Source organism: Giraffa tippelskirchi, chromosome 8, assembly GCF_054371585.1.
Source record: "Giraffa tippelskirchi isolate mGirTip1 chromosome 8, T2T-mGirTip1v1.2.pri, whole genome shotgun sequence".
Taxonomy (NCBI): Eukaryota; Metazoa; Chordata; class Mammalia; order Artiodactyla; family Giraffidae; genus Giraffa; species Giraffa tippelskirchi.
The window spans coordinates 75,544,663-75,562,780 of record NC_137282.1 but is presented as its reverse complement, the minus strand read 5'-3'; the positions used below and the strand labels follow the sequence as shown (position 1 = coordinate 75,562,780).

At 40.7% G+C, this 18,118-nt stretch overlaps 1 protein-coding gene and 1 long non-coding RNA gene across 2 annotated transcripts in view; both read left to right on the top strand.

Annotated features, from left to right (window-relative positions):
• The window catches only part of CSMD1 (CUB and Sushi multiple domains 1), a 1,578,457-nt gene that overhangs the window by 321,573 nt on the left and 1,238,766 nt on the right, over positions 1 to 18,118 (top strand). The window lies entirely within an intron of this gene.
• LOC145516305 (uncharacterized) lies at positions 7,953 to 16,226 on the top strand. The gene is made up of 2 exons (XR_014061286.1): positions 7,953 to 8,135; positions 15,150 to 16,226. It is a non-coding gene; the product is annotated as an uncharacterized LOC145516305 (long non-coding RNA).

The following is an 18,118-nucleotide window of genomic DNA, read 5'->3' as shown; positions in this document are numbered from 1 at the left end:
CTTGGATAGTATGGACCTTTTGAAAATATTGATTCTTTCAATTCATGAGCACTAGAGTTAAAAAAAAAAAAAAGATGGTGCTCACAAGTCTCTGTCCCCACAGAGCCTCCAGCCAGTCCCTGAATTGTGTCAGGACAGCTGCCTGCCCCTCAGGTCCAGGCTCCATGGTCAACAGGTGAGCCTCTCTCACACCAGGTCTGGCTGATTCTCAGATTGCTGCTTCGCGCTGGACTGTGGTGGGTTAATGCACATCCCAGCTCTTTAGGAGCCATTTCCCAGGTCACTGAAGCCCGTGGGGGTTGGGCATATGAACCCCACTGGGTTTTAGAGCTACGTGTTTTGGGGGTTCAGTTTCAGTCTTAAAAGTTGCGGTACCTGATGAGGGGTTCCAAGTTTTCACTCCTGGAGAAACTCTGGGTTTTGAGTTCCCTCCAGATTATGGGTCACTGCTCTGGTTTGTGGTGAGACTGTGTCTCAGCCTTGCCTACCTGCTCAGTGTTTTATTGCTTTCTTGTTTGTTTTTCTCCTCCTCACTTGACCACTTTCTGTGAAGGAGTTATCCCAATAGTTACCAGATATTTTCCGAGGAACTGTGGGTTCAGTGTGTCCTTGGGAGGCAGTGAGTTCAGGCTCTTCCTGTATCATCATGTAGAACCAGAACCTCCCTATTTCCTCTTCTTTGATTTTATTTTATTAAAAAAATTACCACATGTTTTTTCTGATTGTTAGTTTATTTGACATATGTAGTTGTGAGGTTCTAGACACATTCACATAAATCAAAATAAATAGTCTTTTTTTCTGGGGGGAAAAAAAAAAAAACATATGTTGCTTTGAATGGTGAATCAGCTTGGAGGTCAAGAATTTTGTTGCCAAATCTGTCACCCTGCCCTGACAAATAAGGCAACAGTGTGACCGACCCACTTGTAACTTGTGTGTCGTTTATAGATAAGCTGATGGTATCCAATCAGTATGGGATAAATTTGAATTGTATTTGGTAAAGAACACATCAATTTAATAAGAGGAGGAGAAGAATTTTGAATGCATGATACCGATGAAGCAGCCCAGTAGAGATGAATGATTTTGAACATTGATTAGCTGGCTTATTTATTTATTTATTTGTGTCTTTTTCTTTTAAGACTCAGGTTAAAGGAGCTTTCTAATCATGTCCCTCTTGATACCATAGCTAAATTACAGGGTTTTTTCCTCATGTATCCTTGGTAAATTTTGGGCTGTTCATTTAATAATTCTTATATTTTTAAAATGTTTTCATAATTACTTTACATATTTTTACATTTTTATCATACTCAGAATAAAAACCAAAGCTTTGATGATCTTCTCCACGTATTACCTTAGAGCACCACCCAATTTCCTCACCCTATTTAAATGTACAACTACTTTTCTCCAGTAATTCTTATTGCTTTATTTCTCATTCTTTTCATGATCCCATCTGGCTTACACAGCCTTATATGTTCAGTATTTATTACTGTGCATATTTATGTAGACTATGAGCTCCAAGAGATGAGCTTTGAAAAAAAAAAACAACCTGAAAGTCTAAAACAGATCGGGGTACATAGAAGGTCCTCCAAAAATATTTTTGCATGAATACTTTAGTTATATTTTGTATTCATTTTTCATCAGCATAAAGTTCTAGTTTGGAAGTTTTTATAGTGGAAAATTCCCACTGGGGTGTGTGCCCTTGAGTTAGGAACTCACTCTGTCCATTCTTTGGGTTCATGGCACCTGGCATGGGATCTTGCATGTATTAGTTAATTGATGAATATTTGCTTAATAAGTGAAACACAATAAATAGAAATTTAATTTAGCTGCCTTTTCTATATAGTAATGCGCTTGTCCTGTGTATTTTCAATGGTGAATGTTGCTTAGCAGCAAAAACAAATATCTTTAGAAGAAGGAAGGGATTTTTGAAAATATTTAAATATTTCACCTGAGGCCATAAATACAAATTCCATGCTCTTTCACACTGGCAGTGCCCCTTTATTTTTAATTGTCATATTTAGGAAGCGAGTAAGTGGTGCTCAAAAAACCATGCCCAAGTTTACAGCATGAGATGCCTGAGCTGTAACCATAACCATAACCATCTGGACAATAGACTTCTTCCTGCTGTGGCAACTCCAGACATGTGGAGCATAAATCCTCCATCTCACATCCATGATCAAGGCTCCAAACAGGGTCCTTCTGGGGACCAGTAAAGAACTGTGGCCCCAGGGAGGCAGATACAGTGGAGCTGACCGTGGGGACTGGCTGACACCAGCCTCTTTGTCACTGTTTTGGTGAAGATTTCTCTCCTTGCAAATGAGAAAACAGAACACAACCATTTAGGGGTCCCTTTTCTGTTGGTAACGAGTTTCCTTTTTATGATTTCGGGAAACTGTTCATCTCAGTGAGTCTGAGCCCACTTTGTTTCTGGAAAGAGTGAAACGCTGACCAAGTGGTGGGAAAGGACCGGGCTTATTTTGCTGGGTTGGGACAGCAGATGAGGGAATACAGGACGGGAGAACTGCCCTTGGTTTTTCTCGAAATAGATACCGAGCTAAAGAGGGGAGCCCAACTTGAGTTAAAATGAGCTGAATCGGTCAAATGAAAGGGAAGAAGATTCTGGGCAATCTATTTAAGATAAGAGAGAACCGCATGGTTACCTGGGTTTTTATTCCACACATAACAGCAAAGGAGAGGCACAAGAAAGGACAGACAACACTCCTAGAGCTATTTCAAGAAAGGTGAGGATTTACTGCAAGAGTGAAACACCGTAAATTAATGTATTTCCTGAAAGCACATTTTTAGAGGTTTTTATTTTACCAGTGATTACTACCAGATAAAGAATTTCAGAAAGTCATGTGATCATAGTACAAACAATATCAGCTTCTTACTTACCATGAGAACAGAGCTAACTTGATGGTCTTACTAAAAATATTTGTGACTTTTATTATACCAACAAATATGAATAGATGTTTCCATAGGTCATTCTGAGAGGCCCATCAGGCCTGTTTCCAATGTCAGCTTTTTCCTTCACTGGGGGAACTTGGATAAGTTGTTTGTCTCATGAGCAGAATGGAGGGAATGACAGCTCCTCAGTGTTTGTCAAGGTGATCTTTGGGTCAGTAACCTGTCACGGATTTAGATCATTCCCCATCAGAGAATCCTCCATACACATTTGCTGGGAGGAGCTGGTACTTGTGCAGTCTTTGGAATGATGTCTTTGTCAAGTTAAGCTTGTTTTGAAAACTAATAATGAGATTACTATTTACCAAAAGGATATGAGGGGTGCCCAAACCTCTCTATGAACACAGCTAATTAGGGACACAATCTCTTCCATCAGTTCTAAGATATCCGGTTCCTCTCACGCGTTAGCATCTCTGAGGTTGGGGTGCTGACCACAGCTGGCCTCTTTCAGTTGGTGGTCGAAAGGTGGATGTCACTGCCTGGTTTTCCTTCCTAGTAGCAGGACCACAGGAGGGCGGCCTCTTGGTGGTTCTGCCGGCAAAGCGGTTACAACAGCTTAATGCAAAATACGAATCCTGGTTTTTATCACAGGACTTTCTCTCCACACTATCTGCTCAGTGCAAAAAGACACTGGTATCAGAAGTTGCACAAAGAGTGCAGTGGGGGTGGAAAGCGATCCAGGAGGCGCTAATAGAACATCCCTTTATCAAATGTCAAATCTCCAAAGCTTCTCCTATCACCGAGAATAGTACTGAGTCAAAATGTGGTGAGAAAGATTAGATGGCAACTATAAACATGGCTTAGGAAGACTTGTCTATTTTACTTATATCTTCTATGTTCTATACATACAAGACCGATCTGTTGTAAAATTTTGTACCTAAATGTATATAAACGTCCTCTTTAAATCATAGAACAAAATCCTGAGTAACAAATGAGGTGGTTTTAATTTATATTTTGGTGGTATATAGAAATAATGTATCTTATCGAGATACGACATTGCAGAATGACTTAGTTCTCCGCCACTTTGATCATCTCTAATTTGGAAAATATGTCAAAGGGGTAACAAATCCATTCTCTCATGGATCCTGTTATTTGAAATTGTAGTCGAAGAAAATACTGAGACATGTAAATGATAATTTCCACATCTTTGTAGAATTAATTTATTTTAAACTCTGGATGGTTCTGGCTTTGGTAAATAATGCAGGAGTTTAGTGGCTGAATATATTTGGACTTGGTTTATTAATAAGACATCAGGAATTTCACAGGAGTAATCTTAGCTCTGTGTTTGCCTTTGAGCTGGCTATCTGCTGCTTCAAATTTGTTCTCTTCTTCCCTGCATCTCTCTGAGCCCTGGGAGCCCAGCCTTGAAGGCTAGAATCAGGGAGCCTCCCTGCTCTCTGACTGCCACACTGAGAAAAGGAGGGGGCCAAGGTCAGGGTCATGTTCCCTACAGATGAGTGCCCACTTTAGTGCAGACACAGCTCCCTCCAGTGAGCAGGCCTCTCCTGTGGGCAGGTTTCTACCTCTCTTGACCTAAAGGAAGTAGACGTTAACCCCTTCTATCTCTGGAGTGCTTCCAGGGTCCCATGGCAGTTTCCCTTAGCCCTCTGCAGTAGTAATACATTATTTTACCAAAAAACCCAACCAAGATGAATGGATACATCATCTGAGTTGCATCCAGACAGTGGAATGTTATCCAGCACTAGAAATAAATGGACTCTCAAGCCATGAAAAGACACAGAGGAACCTGAAATGCCTAAGTGTAGAAAGCCAATGTAAAAAGGCTCCATACCAAATGGTTCTAAGTAGACAACATTTTGGAAAGGGTGAGGCTATGGAGACAGTACAGGAATCAGGGGTTGCTAGGGCTTGGGGGAGGTGAGAAATGGATGAAAAGGAGGAGCACAGAGGATTTTGAGGGCAGTGAAACTATGTTGTAGAATGCTGTGATGGTAGATACATGTCATTATCCATTTGGCACTTCTCAGGTGGCTCAGTGGTTGAGTCCACCTGCCAATGCAGGAGACACAAAGATGCAGGTTTGACCCCTGTGTCAGGAAGATCCCCTGGAGAAGGAAATGGCAACCCACTCCAGTATTCTTGTCTGGAAAATTCCATGGACAGAGGTATCTGGTGGACCTGTGATCTGGTGTTGCAAAGAGTCAGATACGATTGAGCACGCACATACACATTTGGTTTTCCAAACTGATAGAAAGTCCAATACCAAGAGTGACTCAACATGAGCTGTGCACTTTGGAAAATTATGATGGATCAGTGTGGGTCCATCAGTTGTCACAGATGTATTGAATGCCATCTGGTGGGGATACTGATAATGGGAAACATTGCAGGTGTTGAGAAGAGGGTGCAGTATATGAGAGATCTCTGGGCTCTCCACTCAATGTTGTTAAGAACTTCAAACTGCCCTAAAAATAAAGTTCTTAATTTAAAAAAAATTCCTTGAATTAACTCATATGAGCATTTTATATTTTCTTGAGGAACCCATACCTCGTAGAGAAATGTGTTTTATTTTATAGTATTTCAATCTTAGAATTATTTCAGTGTATGTCAGCAATGTCATCACTTTTCTAAGTATAATAAAGGATCTTTATACTAGATGACCTGATGTTTCTTAGTATTCAGCTTTGCTTAGGCCAGTTCATGTCTTTATGTAATAAGATGTCACATTGAAACTATTGAATATAACATTTAAAATTCAATTTGAACGGTAATGAAGATGCCTGAAGGCATGACATTAAGACTACAATGTCAGTAAAATAGACATTTTTTTTTCCCCCAGCAAATATCTTCCTCTACAGAAATGTGTACTTGTCTCACAGTGGGTTATTGCAAATTCCACTCAATTGAAAATTCTTCGAAAGGCGGGGTGGTGGGAGCGGGGTGGACTACATGTTAATAAGTAAGGCTGTCTTTGCTAAAAGCTGCAACCTGGCTTAAATGTGTACATTAAAGAAAAAGAAATTGGTGAGATGGCCAGGGAAATAAATGTTGTCTTTCCCATTGTAGCCCCTGGTGTTTTAATCTTGCCAAGTCCCTAAACCTCCACACTAACCAGGTAACAATGGATTCATACGAGAAACATGAACAAAATGATGGCTTTCACAGTCTGTTTGGTGGAAGAAGTTTGCTGTGGACACTGGCTGGCTGCCCTGCTTTTGTAAACAAATGTGTCTTTTCTGTTCATATGAAATAATCATCCACTAGAATGACAGTCAAGTTTAAATAAACTTTTTAATTTCACAGAGATTCTGAAAAACAATAAAAATGTTGAATACTTTCAAAATTATTTTACAAACTATGTATGTCATATATGTAATATAAGAACTAGATATTACCTTTTTGATGTATTACTTTAAAATAGTCAATCTAAATAGTCTAATTTTTATCTACCCAGTAATTAGGCTGGTTTATGAATGTTACTATCCAATAAGTGATAAATTATTTACCTTTTACATAGAGATATTCTCCAAACTGAGGCTAAAATTTCAGAAAAAAGAGCACATCATATGAAAAAATGTCCATAAAAATAAAATGCTGTGTTTTAGCTTTAATTTAAAAATATACTGTACTTTGAGGGTAAAAAAATGCATATTCAAAATAAAACCTGTGGAAATTAGTGGAAAAAAGTAAAAATGTATTCTTTCGCTCTGCTGATCCAAAGTCGGCCATGATTTAGGGCATCTACTTTTATTGTGATGATTTATTGTATATGGTTAAAAGAATGGATTCGTATTCTCATTTTGTACTTAAGAATATATTAGATTAAGGAAAATAATTTTCATTATCCTCAGTTTTTAAATTTTGTTTTTTAATATATATTTATAATTATTCATTTTTCCACCACTTAGAATATGTTCCTGAGAATGCTATTTTTGTCTTCTTTTTATCTAAATTCTAATAAAATATTTTAGAACAATTTAAAGAGAATTTAAATCATCCAATCCATATCAATTAAAAGAGATGCCCATTCCTATAGCAGACATATTTCAAGTTGACATTCCTATTATACAAAATAAATGCAACTCCATTATTCTTATCATAATGTTTTGGGTGAGGATGAAGATAAGCTATTATTTTGACATTATGACAAATATTTAATGAGTAAGTTGTGGGAAGATGAAGTTGCATCCCTCTCAATTTTAGAGAAGAATGAATTGGAAGTGTTTCAGTTGAAATTGTGAGCTGCTGGAATTACACAGGACAGAAGTATGCTGGCTGAGTCATAGGGACAGATGGGTATTTGTTTTTACTTTGCTTTAAAATTTTCTTTTCTTAATTACAAACTACAATTTTCTGCTACAAGTAAAATTGAACTTAGAGAATAGAAATCTAAATGGAACTGTAGCTATGTAGACAAAGTTGATGAGCATTATCTGTATCATCTGCCCATTGTTTTTTTAATTGAAGCTGCTACTTAAACCTGGGTTATGGTTGAGTCTGATTCTGCCAAAGAAAATGTCCCTCAGCATGACTCCAGCTGCTCTTGGCAACCTGACAAAAGTGTGGGAGATAGACATGGTTAGCAACCTTCCTTAAATTCTGTTCCTGTATTTTCTGTAACTAGAGAAATAATTTTGTCCTCCTTTTTCAAGTGGTATGGAGGATGGTTTCTCTAATCCTCAAACACCTATTTTACTTTATTTTTTCCTACAGTATAATATGCCACCTCTAATCTCCAGTTAGAAAGGCCATTCCAATCTGGCTATTCTGTGAATTGTTAGATCTGTTTCCCCACGTTCAGATGACTTAGAGTGTCACCATCCACATCTTGTTGTTGTTCAGCTGCTCAGTCATGTCCAACTCTTTGTGACCCCATGGACTGCAGCACGCCAGGCTTCCCTGTCCATCTCTGACCCATGGCATTTGTGCTCCTCAGAATGGAAATCTTGCTTTCCTTCTTACAAATATCACTCACAGGCATAAACACACATGCATTTTTGCAAGTGCGCGCGCGCGCGCACACACACACACACACACACACACACACACACACACACACTCTGTACTCTGCGCTCCTTTTCCTGGGAGCCTCGCCTCCTCCTCCCCACCAGTGCTGTCTTCTTTTTCACTCGCAGTGATGGCAGTGAGGAGGGTGTCTCACAGGAAACATGTTCCTTAAGGATATAGGTTGAGTATAAGATGGAGTAGCTGTTAAGGTCAGTATCTTCCTCGTGACTCATCTAGACTCGCAGCAGTTGTTGGGTGCGTTCGTGTTTCCACGTGGTTTCTATGGAAAACCCTGAGTGCGACTTTAGGCGGGGCGTCAGATTAGTTGGGGACGCATGGGGTCAGGTGGAAGTCCTCCATCTCTGGGGAGCCCCCAGGGTGACACACGCTCAGTCACAGCCTGGTCACCGCCGCAGCAAAGCCTCGGGTCTGAGGACACCCGGCTGCGGGTTCTTCTCCTGTCAGAGTCTAGGGAGGCCGCGGCCAGGCAGGGGCTGCTCTCTCCTCCTCTGCTCCACACGGCCTCCCGAGACCGACCCCTCACCCCCCAGCCACCGTCAGCGGTGGCACCCACTGGCTTCCGCTGTGGGACAGAGCGTGAAGGGTCCTGCCGAGGAAGCTGAGGCGTCGACCGGAAGCCGCACGGCCCGCTTCTACAAACGCCATGATAGCCAGACTCAGGCCTGGGGCCGGGATCCCAAAGCTAGAGGCCGGAAGGTGTGGCCTCGGAATATTCGCAGGAGAAACCTGCTGACAAGAGTTTCTTCGGCCGCTTTGGGGCATTCCGATGGATGCAGAAGTATTTAATGTTGACGAGACGTGAACCTCTTAGGCCCCGTGACTGTTATACAATCGTCCTGGCACACAGGATGGCGGAGGGAAGCAGGCAGATGGATGTGAGGCGGCCTCCTGAGGGAGTGACCGTTACAGCACAGCCTGGAGAGCGAGAGTGGTTTTCTGGAAGCTGCAGAGCAGGCGTGTTTCCCACAAAATGGTATTTGGTCGCGTGGATTTCTCTAGAACCGGCTTTGCAGTTGGAACAGATTTGCTCCATTCATTTTGAGTTTTTTTTATTTTGATGTTTTACCAAATCTGACTGGTTTTTTTCTCATCTGTTATATGCATTGTTTATATCTTCAGTGTCGCCATTTTTTTTGTGAGCAGATAGCTTGAAAGGTGGTACCATATGTTTGCCTTCTGTGTATGGTGCATATAGTATTTAATATATTAATCGGTGTATATACGTTTATTCTTTAAAACTGTTTCCCCATTTTTCAAGTGAAGTTTAGCCATTGAGGTAGACCTAGCAGGAGACCCAGGGTTCTGGTCATATCACTTCATAAACCTGATCCACCTCGATGGACGGAAGCAGGGTCCCATATCATCAGCCCCGGCGATGAGAAGGTGCCTTGTGGTTTTCTAGGAAACACTTCCAGACACACAGGAGTTGGGAAAGGAGAAAATACTTTTCTCAGATGTCACACGCCAGGGTCTGTACTGAAAACCCTACGTGAATTCTCTCATTTAATTCTCCTGGCAGTCTTGTGAAGTGGGCACTGTTTCTCATTTCTATTATTAGGGAGGCTCTGGGATGCTGTCCAGGTGATGCAGGTGTAACTGGTGGCATCCAGCCAGTTCCACCCGAGTACGCTGGTGAGAAAGCCCAGGTTGTCTTGGAAGGACATCTTCCTTCCTGTGTCACTTGTGTCTCGTGCATCGGGAGCTAACATCATAGTGAAACAGGGATCAAATTCACTCTGCTTCTCCATCACACAGTAACTGACGCCCTTGGTAGAGATCTGCAGTGTTGAGTTAAACAAGGAGAAACGTCCTTCCGGGGAATGTCAGGAGCACCGTGGACCACAAGGACAGACTCGCTCATGCGACGGCCATGAACCAGAAACAGCATGCGTGGCACGCAGGTGCCGTGGAGTTGGGCAAGAGGGACTGTCTTCTCTCGGATGGCTCTAAGGAGGACTTCATAGACTGGGTGACTTGTGAGCTGTGGAAGTTCACTGCTCATGGCTCTGGAGGCTGGACCCTCGAGATTAAGTTGCTGCCTATGCAGTGTCGGTGAGAACCCTCTTCCACGTTGCAGGTGGCATCTCAGAAGCAGAGAGGGGTTGCAGGCTCTCTCCTGACCCTTCCCAGGACACCAGTCCCATTCATGACGGGCCATCCTCCTGATCTCCGCTAACCTGAATCTCCTCCGGAAGACCCTTCCACCTCCTGCCTCCATGCCGGTAGGGGTATTTCATCAGGTGGAGTTTGTGAGGGACACAAACACTGAGCCTGTAACAGGCAATTACAAAGTGTGAAATCAAAGGTAAAAAAGAAGAGAAGAACAAGTCCCTGATGATTTTTGTTAATGAACCCAGAGAGGACTTAAGAGCTTGTATATGTATTTCATTAAGATGTCAACACTCATATAACTACTTTTAATTATTTGTTCAGCAGGCTTTCAGCTTAGTTTCTTCAAGGGACATAGCTGTGGGTTCCCCCCAAGCCAAGACAGACACAGCTAGGTCAAAACCTGCTCTTGGTCGGAGGTAAAGGTGACCTGTTATACATGTGAAATCACAAGACTGAAGATACAGCTTAGTCAGTTGAAAGAGGAGATTCGTATAGAATCCTCTGTGCAGATGGGATTTCCAAGGGTTCAGTTGGGTTGCCTTATGAGCTGGAAGAGACTGCAAGCAATTATGTTCCTGATTAAATACACCAAGGATGCTGCACTTACATGAAACTTGATGGCCACCCTGTGGAGACGCGGGGGTGGCACAGCTCAGCAAAGATGTGTCGACTTCTGGAGACCCTAGCGGGGCAGGCAGGAGACCAGGTCCCTGATGGCTTGACTGGGTCTGGAAAGCAGAATTCTTCCTACACCACTGTCAGTCAAGGGGAACAGGCCCACCCCATCTGTGCTGTTCCATTCAGGAAAGTGTTTGTGAAATCAGGTTCTCCAGTTGCTTGACCCAGAGTCAGCATCAGCAACATTCTGTCCTCACCTAACAAGAAAGAGCCCTGGCCATGCCCAGATGTACCTAAACACTAGCTCTGCCTTCATTTTCCAGTTTTTCCTAGATCACCCTGTAACTCTGAATTATTAGTGATACTCTGAGTAGTTCTGATAGTACATTTGGTTCAAGAACTGTGGCTGCAAATCTGTTTCCCACTGGAAAGGTCTGAGACTGAGGTTTCTGATGGGTCTTATACATGAGGCGTAAAAGGAAAAGGATGCATATTACTTCAAAGAGCAGTTTGATTATTTAAATAAGACTGGATTATCATTGAAGGCTGCCGTCGATGTGCTGTGTCCTGGAATTGGGTTGGAGGCCAGCACTTTGAATTTTAACACATTAACCCCCTGATACACAGGCAGAGGGTGAAATCCAGAGTAGACACTTCTGCGTGTCCTAAATATTTATGAGGAAAAGCAATGATCTCACTGGTAGGAGTCGAACATTTCTGGCAGTGCCCTCAACATTGCTCTGTGAACTCTCACAGCAAAGCTGAAATGGGTCCCATTTTACAGATGAAGGGACTGAGGCACTGTGAGCTGATGACTGGCTAGAGTTCATACAGCTAAAGAAGTGCTCGATCCACAAACTGAAACCAGGAAGCCTGGAGACATGCAAGGGTATGTTAATCTAGCTTCTGTTCTGTACTTCTGTGTACACTGGAGGTAAAAATGGGTACCTTGTGGCAAGAGATGGTGGCTGGAGAGCAGATGTCAGCATACCAGAGATATCCTCCTAGAGCAGAAGTTCTCCAAATTCCTGCCTCGGGACTGTTCAATACTCATTTCTGTTGTTGTTGTTTAAATATTTACTGGAGGAATTTCCCTTGTGGTCCAGTATTTAGGACTCTGTGCCTCCACTACATGAGATGCACGTTCAATCCCTGGTTGAGGAACTAAGATCCCACGTGCCTTGTGATGCAGGCAAAAATTAAAACAGCTAAAATTTTATTGAAGTATAATTCATTTATGGAGTGGAAAATGGCAACCCACTTCAGTATTCTTTCCTGGAGAATCCCATGGTCAGAGGAGCCTGGCAGGCTATAGTCCATGGGGTCGCAAATAGTCAGACACAACAGCATGCATGCCATGCCGTAGTTAATTTAAAATGTTGTGGTTTGATGAACAACAAAGTGATTCAGTTATACATACATATATATCTATTTTTTCATATTTTCAGGTTATTTTCCCTTATGTGCTACGCTTAGTTGCTCAGTTGTGTCCGACTTTTTGTGACCCCATGGACTATAGCCTACCAGACTCCTCTGTCCATGGGATTCTCCAGGCAAGAGCACTGAAGTCGGTTGCCATTTCCTACTCCAGGGGATCTTCCCTACCCAGGGATTGAACCCAGGTCTCCCCCTCATTGCAGGCAGATTCTTTACCATCTGAGCCACCAGGGAAGCCCATTTTACGCATCTCAAACAGCTGGCTCCAGAGAATAAATCTGGATTCTTATATCTGTACCTGCACTGTCTGTGATCTCAAAACGGTATCAGCAAACGTTTCCTACTCTGGTACTTCAAATTGTTTTGGTCTGTCTTGTCCTTTGTTGTTGTTGTCTTTTTAATATCTATTTATTTGGCTGTGCTGGGTCTTAGTTGCACAAAAATGTACTGGGCTCATTGTTAGTTGTGGCATGAGAACTCTTAGTTGTGGCACATGGGAGCTAGTTTGCTGACCCCAGAGGTTGAACCCAGGCCACCTGCATTGGGAATCTTGGCCACTGGACCATCAGGGAAGTTACCCTGTCTTGAACATTGAAGTGATCTTCGGTCCATGCTTTGGGGCTTCCCTTGTGGCTCAGTTGGTAAACAATCCTCCTGCAATGTGGGAGACCTGGGTTCGATCCCGGGGTTGGGAAGATCCCCTGGAGAAGGGAAAGGCTACCCACTCCAGTATTCTTGCCTGGAGAATTCCATGGACTGTATAGTTCATGGGCTTGTAAAGAGTCATAAATGACTGAGCAACTTTCACTTCACTTGGTCCATGCATAATTTGTCTACAACATGCACTGGTCATATGGAAAAAAAAAAAAAAGTTCACAGAGTCACACTTCCCTTGTCTCACATCGTTAATCCAGCAACCACAACACCCCATCCAGTGCCAACTTCACCTCACCCATCAGAAGTTTTTAGCCTGGGAGGCTCTCAAGTTGTCACAGGAAACAAGGTAACACAGTGATAACAAAAACATTAGGTTTCCCCTTAGAGGCTCATGTGTTTTTCACTAACCTGTAAAAATATCACCAGGCATTTTCCTTAAAGGATCAGATGAACCTTCAAGAAAATGTGTGCAAAATACCCAACTCCAAATAACTATCACTAAAGTTCTTGTTTCAAATAATAAGTGTTCCTTGGCAAAGCTTAACATTCAAACAATCATACAAGGTTTTTCCCTTGAAACAACCCCCATTCTTTGCTCAGGGCGCAGCTGAAGAGCTATAGGTATTTCATGCGTTGTGACACCAAAGACTAAGATATGTGCCAAGGTCAACAATAATGGAGAGACTGTGTTGAAGAATCCAATAAGTAAATATCTCTACACTTTGCTTCTACCATCTTAATTTGTGCAGAGGCAAGAGCAGTTTTATTCACAGTTGGTTTGGCAACATCACAGTCAATGTCAACACAGTGGAAAAAATAATAATAAGGCTTTAATGTTATTATGAGAATACTGTTGATCTTCTGTACCTGCTTTAAGTGTAAGGTCCACACTCAGAGAACCGCTCGTCAAGTTTTACCACCTCACATGAGAATGTCAGATGTTTCGTTTAGGCTGCACAATAAATGTTGCATACAAAGTGTAAGTGTATTTAATAAGAACCTCTGTTGTTATGGATGGACACAGTGTACAAAAATGACATGTGTGCAGTGACGGGTGACAAGTAGGTCACACTGCTTGGAGGTCTGTCTGCTGGCCACCCCATGTATCTCACTGAAGATAACATTTCCTTAGTAATAGTGCATTGAGAAATGAAAAAGTTCTGGGTTACAAATATTGAAAAAATATATATATATAGATACATTGAGAATATGTGGAAGTCAGCATATCCAGCTGTTAGCAGTGTGTCTGAGGGAGAGCAGAATTTAATAGGTGAAGAGAAGCAGATGCTTTCTTTTTACTCTCCTTTTTTGTTGTCATTGTTCTTGTCTGGAATTTTAATCTGATCGAATATACCTTGGTCAATGAAAAACTGTGCTTCTCCAAAATCTAAAATGAATGCACAGAAACTGAGATGTGCCTTTACGGGTTGATCATTCACTTGCTGTGAATCTTTGGGAACACTGCTTGCCCTTCCTGTGCCTCTGTTTTGTAATTTATTTGTTGAAGATTTTCAATGGGATACCTCCAATTCTATGAAATGATTGTTTTTTAGGTATGCTTCTTGGGCAGAAAACCAGAAAAATACATTTATACAAACTGAGAGGAAAAAATGTAAGAGGCAATTTGCATTTGGAAAGCCTGTACTCAAGTGAAAACAATCTGTTCTTATAGTTAATTCAGTGTATGATATACCTGCCCCATTCATATGGCCAAGAGGTTTGCATTTGCACATGACACGAATAAAGAACTCAAGCTGCAAAGAAATCAACAAAATTAGATGCAGACCAGAAGTGGGGAATTTGCATTGAAATCTTCCATCTGAACTCTTTGCCAAAAGAGAGTGGATGTCTTAAATCTAAGTTTAGGGAAAAAATTCATTTTTGAGAAGAATTTCAGTATGTTTTTAAAAGACTCTGAACATATGTGCACTAAACCAACAATTTAGCATTTCCATCCATCCAATTACTGGCAGCATTTTTTTAAAAGTCTGATAAAAGCAGGGTATTTCCATTAAAATTAGTCTGTTTCTAACTATCAAGCATTTTGAAAATGGAAATATAGTCAGAGGGTAGTCCAAGAGAATGATCCTATCTCTGGAGAAACCATATGGATAGGTGAGTCTGAGAACTGCAGGTCCATATTTGAAATGATAATGTTTAAACAACAAGCACTGAACTGCAGGAAGTTCAAACACTAATGTAAAATCTAATTATGATCTTCAGAAAGGAAGATGCTTGTCAGGCTGTGAGTGATGTTTCACTGAAGCCGAAACATACCTGATTCCATTATGAAGTGTAATTACTGCAGAAAGCTCTCAAAATATTGCCATTTAGACAAATTATCTCCACGAGTAATTAAAAGTGCTTTCTTTACACAGATCATAAATGAGTTGTTGTGATGCTGTCAGGTTCAACCCTTACCTGGTATCTGAATGGAACTGAAAGATGAATGACCGCTGAGGGCTGACTCGTCTCTGCCTGATGACCATCCTCTAAGATCAACCCGTTTTGTATAATTCTTACAATGCTACATAGGAAGAAAATGCACTAGTTTCTTCAGTGAACAAGCTCAAGATAGTGAGATTTTCTGTGACACACTCAATAAAACAACAAAAACTGAAGTTTTATCTTCTAGTATTAGAAACTTGCTAGAAAAGAGGACATTCTTTGGGCATCAATGTGCGCACCAGTCCAAGGCAGAGCCATGCCTCAGCTGCCAGAAGACCTGTGTTCTGACCCTGGCTCTTGATCCTGAGTAGGTATCCCTAAGCCTCGCATTCTATCTATAAAACAGCAAGTTCAAATAGATGATATTTACATTACTAAACACTTATAAGAATTAACCTTATTTGTACTTTGGAAGCAAATCACAACATTTCCAAAACAAGCCTTAATCTATTTCAAATAGTATTTGAACAGTATTTGACAGTGTTTAAAACATTTTAAATGCTCTTACATTGCTAGAAGAATTTCTCCTAGGCTACTCCAACCTGAATGAAAAAAATATTTATAGTGAAGGCTTATTACATGTTAAGAAGACATAAACTGACCTTCCTCTCATGGATGAATTTTGTAGTCCATAGGCGTGAGTCAAGGTCCAAGTACCACATTTACTGACCTCTGGTCATCAATAGGTCACTTAACCTTTATAATCCTTATCTTTATCACCTGCACTGCAATTTTTTATGCATGTATGGGTGTTTAGGAGGCAGTGGTAGACAATTAACATTTTACAATTTTAATAAGATTAAATTTTGGTAAGATGATTGCTTCATATTTTGATGATGTGTTTGGAAGACAAAATAGGGAAATTAATGTTACACTCATTTGAAGCTAAAACATAGTCATTACTCATATATGTACATAGGCTACATATGTTATGTGTAGATGTTCTTACACAAAATTATATGGCCGGTAAGAAAGGCTGAGAATAAATAGATAAATTATTAATATAAGCTGAAGCTTCTTGTTAAATTTTTCTTTAGTTTCAAAAAGAAAACAATAAACAAATAAATACTCACATTTGTTGAAGATTTTATTATGTTAGGTTTATGTTTTTCTCTAAAGTATATTTTCATATTAAAGCTCTTCATTTGAGCTTTCATGTAAAAAAAACTTTTAGTGAAAGATGTACTGTGTTAGTCACTCAGTCTTGTCCAACTCTTTGAGACTCCATGGACTGTAACCTGCCAGGCTCCTCTGTCCATGGAATTCTCCAGGCAACAGTACTGGAGTGGGTAGCCATCCCTTCTCCAGGAAATATTCCCAACCCAGGGATTGAACTTGGGTCTCCTGTGTTGCAGGCAGATTCTTTACCATCTGAGCCACCAGGGAAGTTTCCTGGTAATGGAGCTTACTGTTCTCAAATTCATCTTCCTACTGAACTTTCAGTTACATAACTCCTGACATGAGAAGTTAAGGTGTTTCTTTCCATTTGTCTTTGGTCAAGACTGCTGCCTGTCAGACCTGCTTCACTGTAGATTGATTCTCAGGTCTTCAGCTTCTCTCTTCTCTCAGTAACCAGCTGTTCGCCACCCCTTCATTTTTCCATACTGTTATAGGGAGACTGTTGTAAGTCCCAAAGCTCGTCTGGGGATCAAGTCTTTCTAGATGTATTTTCTGAGGCCCATTTCATTCACATTTACCTGAAAACATTCCGATTGGTGTGGACACTTCTTGGATGCAGGGCCACAGAGGGCCGGTAGGACTGACATTTTAATTTAATCCCATTTCAATCATTTTTTTTTAAACCAATGCTTGTAATCCATTATTTTAAATTTTAAGGGTGTTTGGAAAAAAATTTGGGCATGTATACCTACTTTTTCAATTGTAAATTTTATGAAATCTAAGTACCAAAAAAGTATGTCCAGGCAAAATTTAAATGTGGTATAAGTACATATTTAATTCAAAAAGTGAAAACAGACACCACTTAATATTTTTCATATGATTATAACTTTAAATAATAATATTCTGTGCATAGTGTGTTAAATACATGTTCTTAGTATTAATTTTACCTGTTCCTTATCAGTTTTGTTGTGTGTGGGGTGTGTGTGTGTGTGTGTGTGTGTGTGTGTGCGTGTGTGTGTGTGGCTAATAGAAAATTGGGCTTCCTGGTGGCTCAGTTGGTAAAGAAGCTGCCTGAAATGCAGGAGACCCAAGTTCAATCCCTCGATGGGGACGATCCCCTGGAGAAGGAAATGGCAACCCACTCCAATATTCTTGTCTGAAAAATCCCATGGACAGAGGAGCCTTTGTGACCCCATGGGGTCACAAAGAGTCGGACACAACTTAGTGACTAAACCACCACCACTAGAAAATTATAATTACATGAGTGGTTCCCATTCTATTGCTGTGGACGGTGCTGGTTTAGACAGTTTTGGCTATTTGTGAACTTTTTCACCTAAAATCTATTTATCTACAAAGTTATTGATAACTTTTGTCTACTTTCAACAAGAATCCTCTTTTCCAGACTAGTCCCAGTCTGAGGTTTAAATTGTATTTGTGTAGAAGCTTAAGAACTGTGAAAAATCTGCTTGTGTATTTGTTTTTCCCTAAGATACATAGGTGTAATAAAATATTGCTAAGTGAGGAATGCAGAAGTTCAGCTTTCTATTCTTTTATTTCTACATCAAAGCTTGACTTTGTTTTCCAGATTCTAGGACACCACATCCATTAATTATTTACTAGATGATAAATTTTGTAGAACATGTCAATATACCCACCACCTCAAAAGACTTGTTATTATATATTAAATCATGGAAAATGTAAGATAGTATCAAAAATGATAATAGAAAAAGCTAAATATACATCCAAAGAAAGAAAGTAATCCTTGACTGTTGCTGTTCAC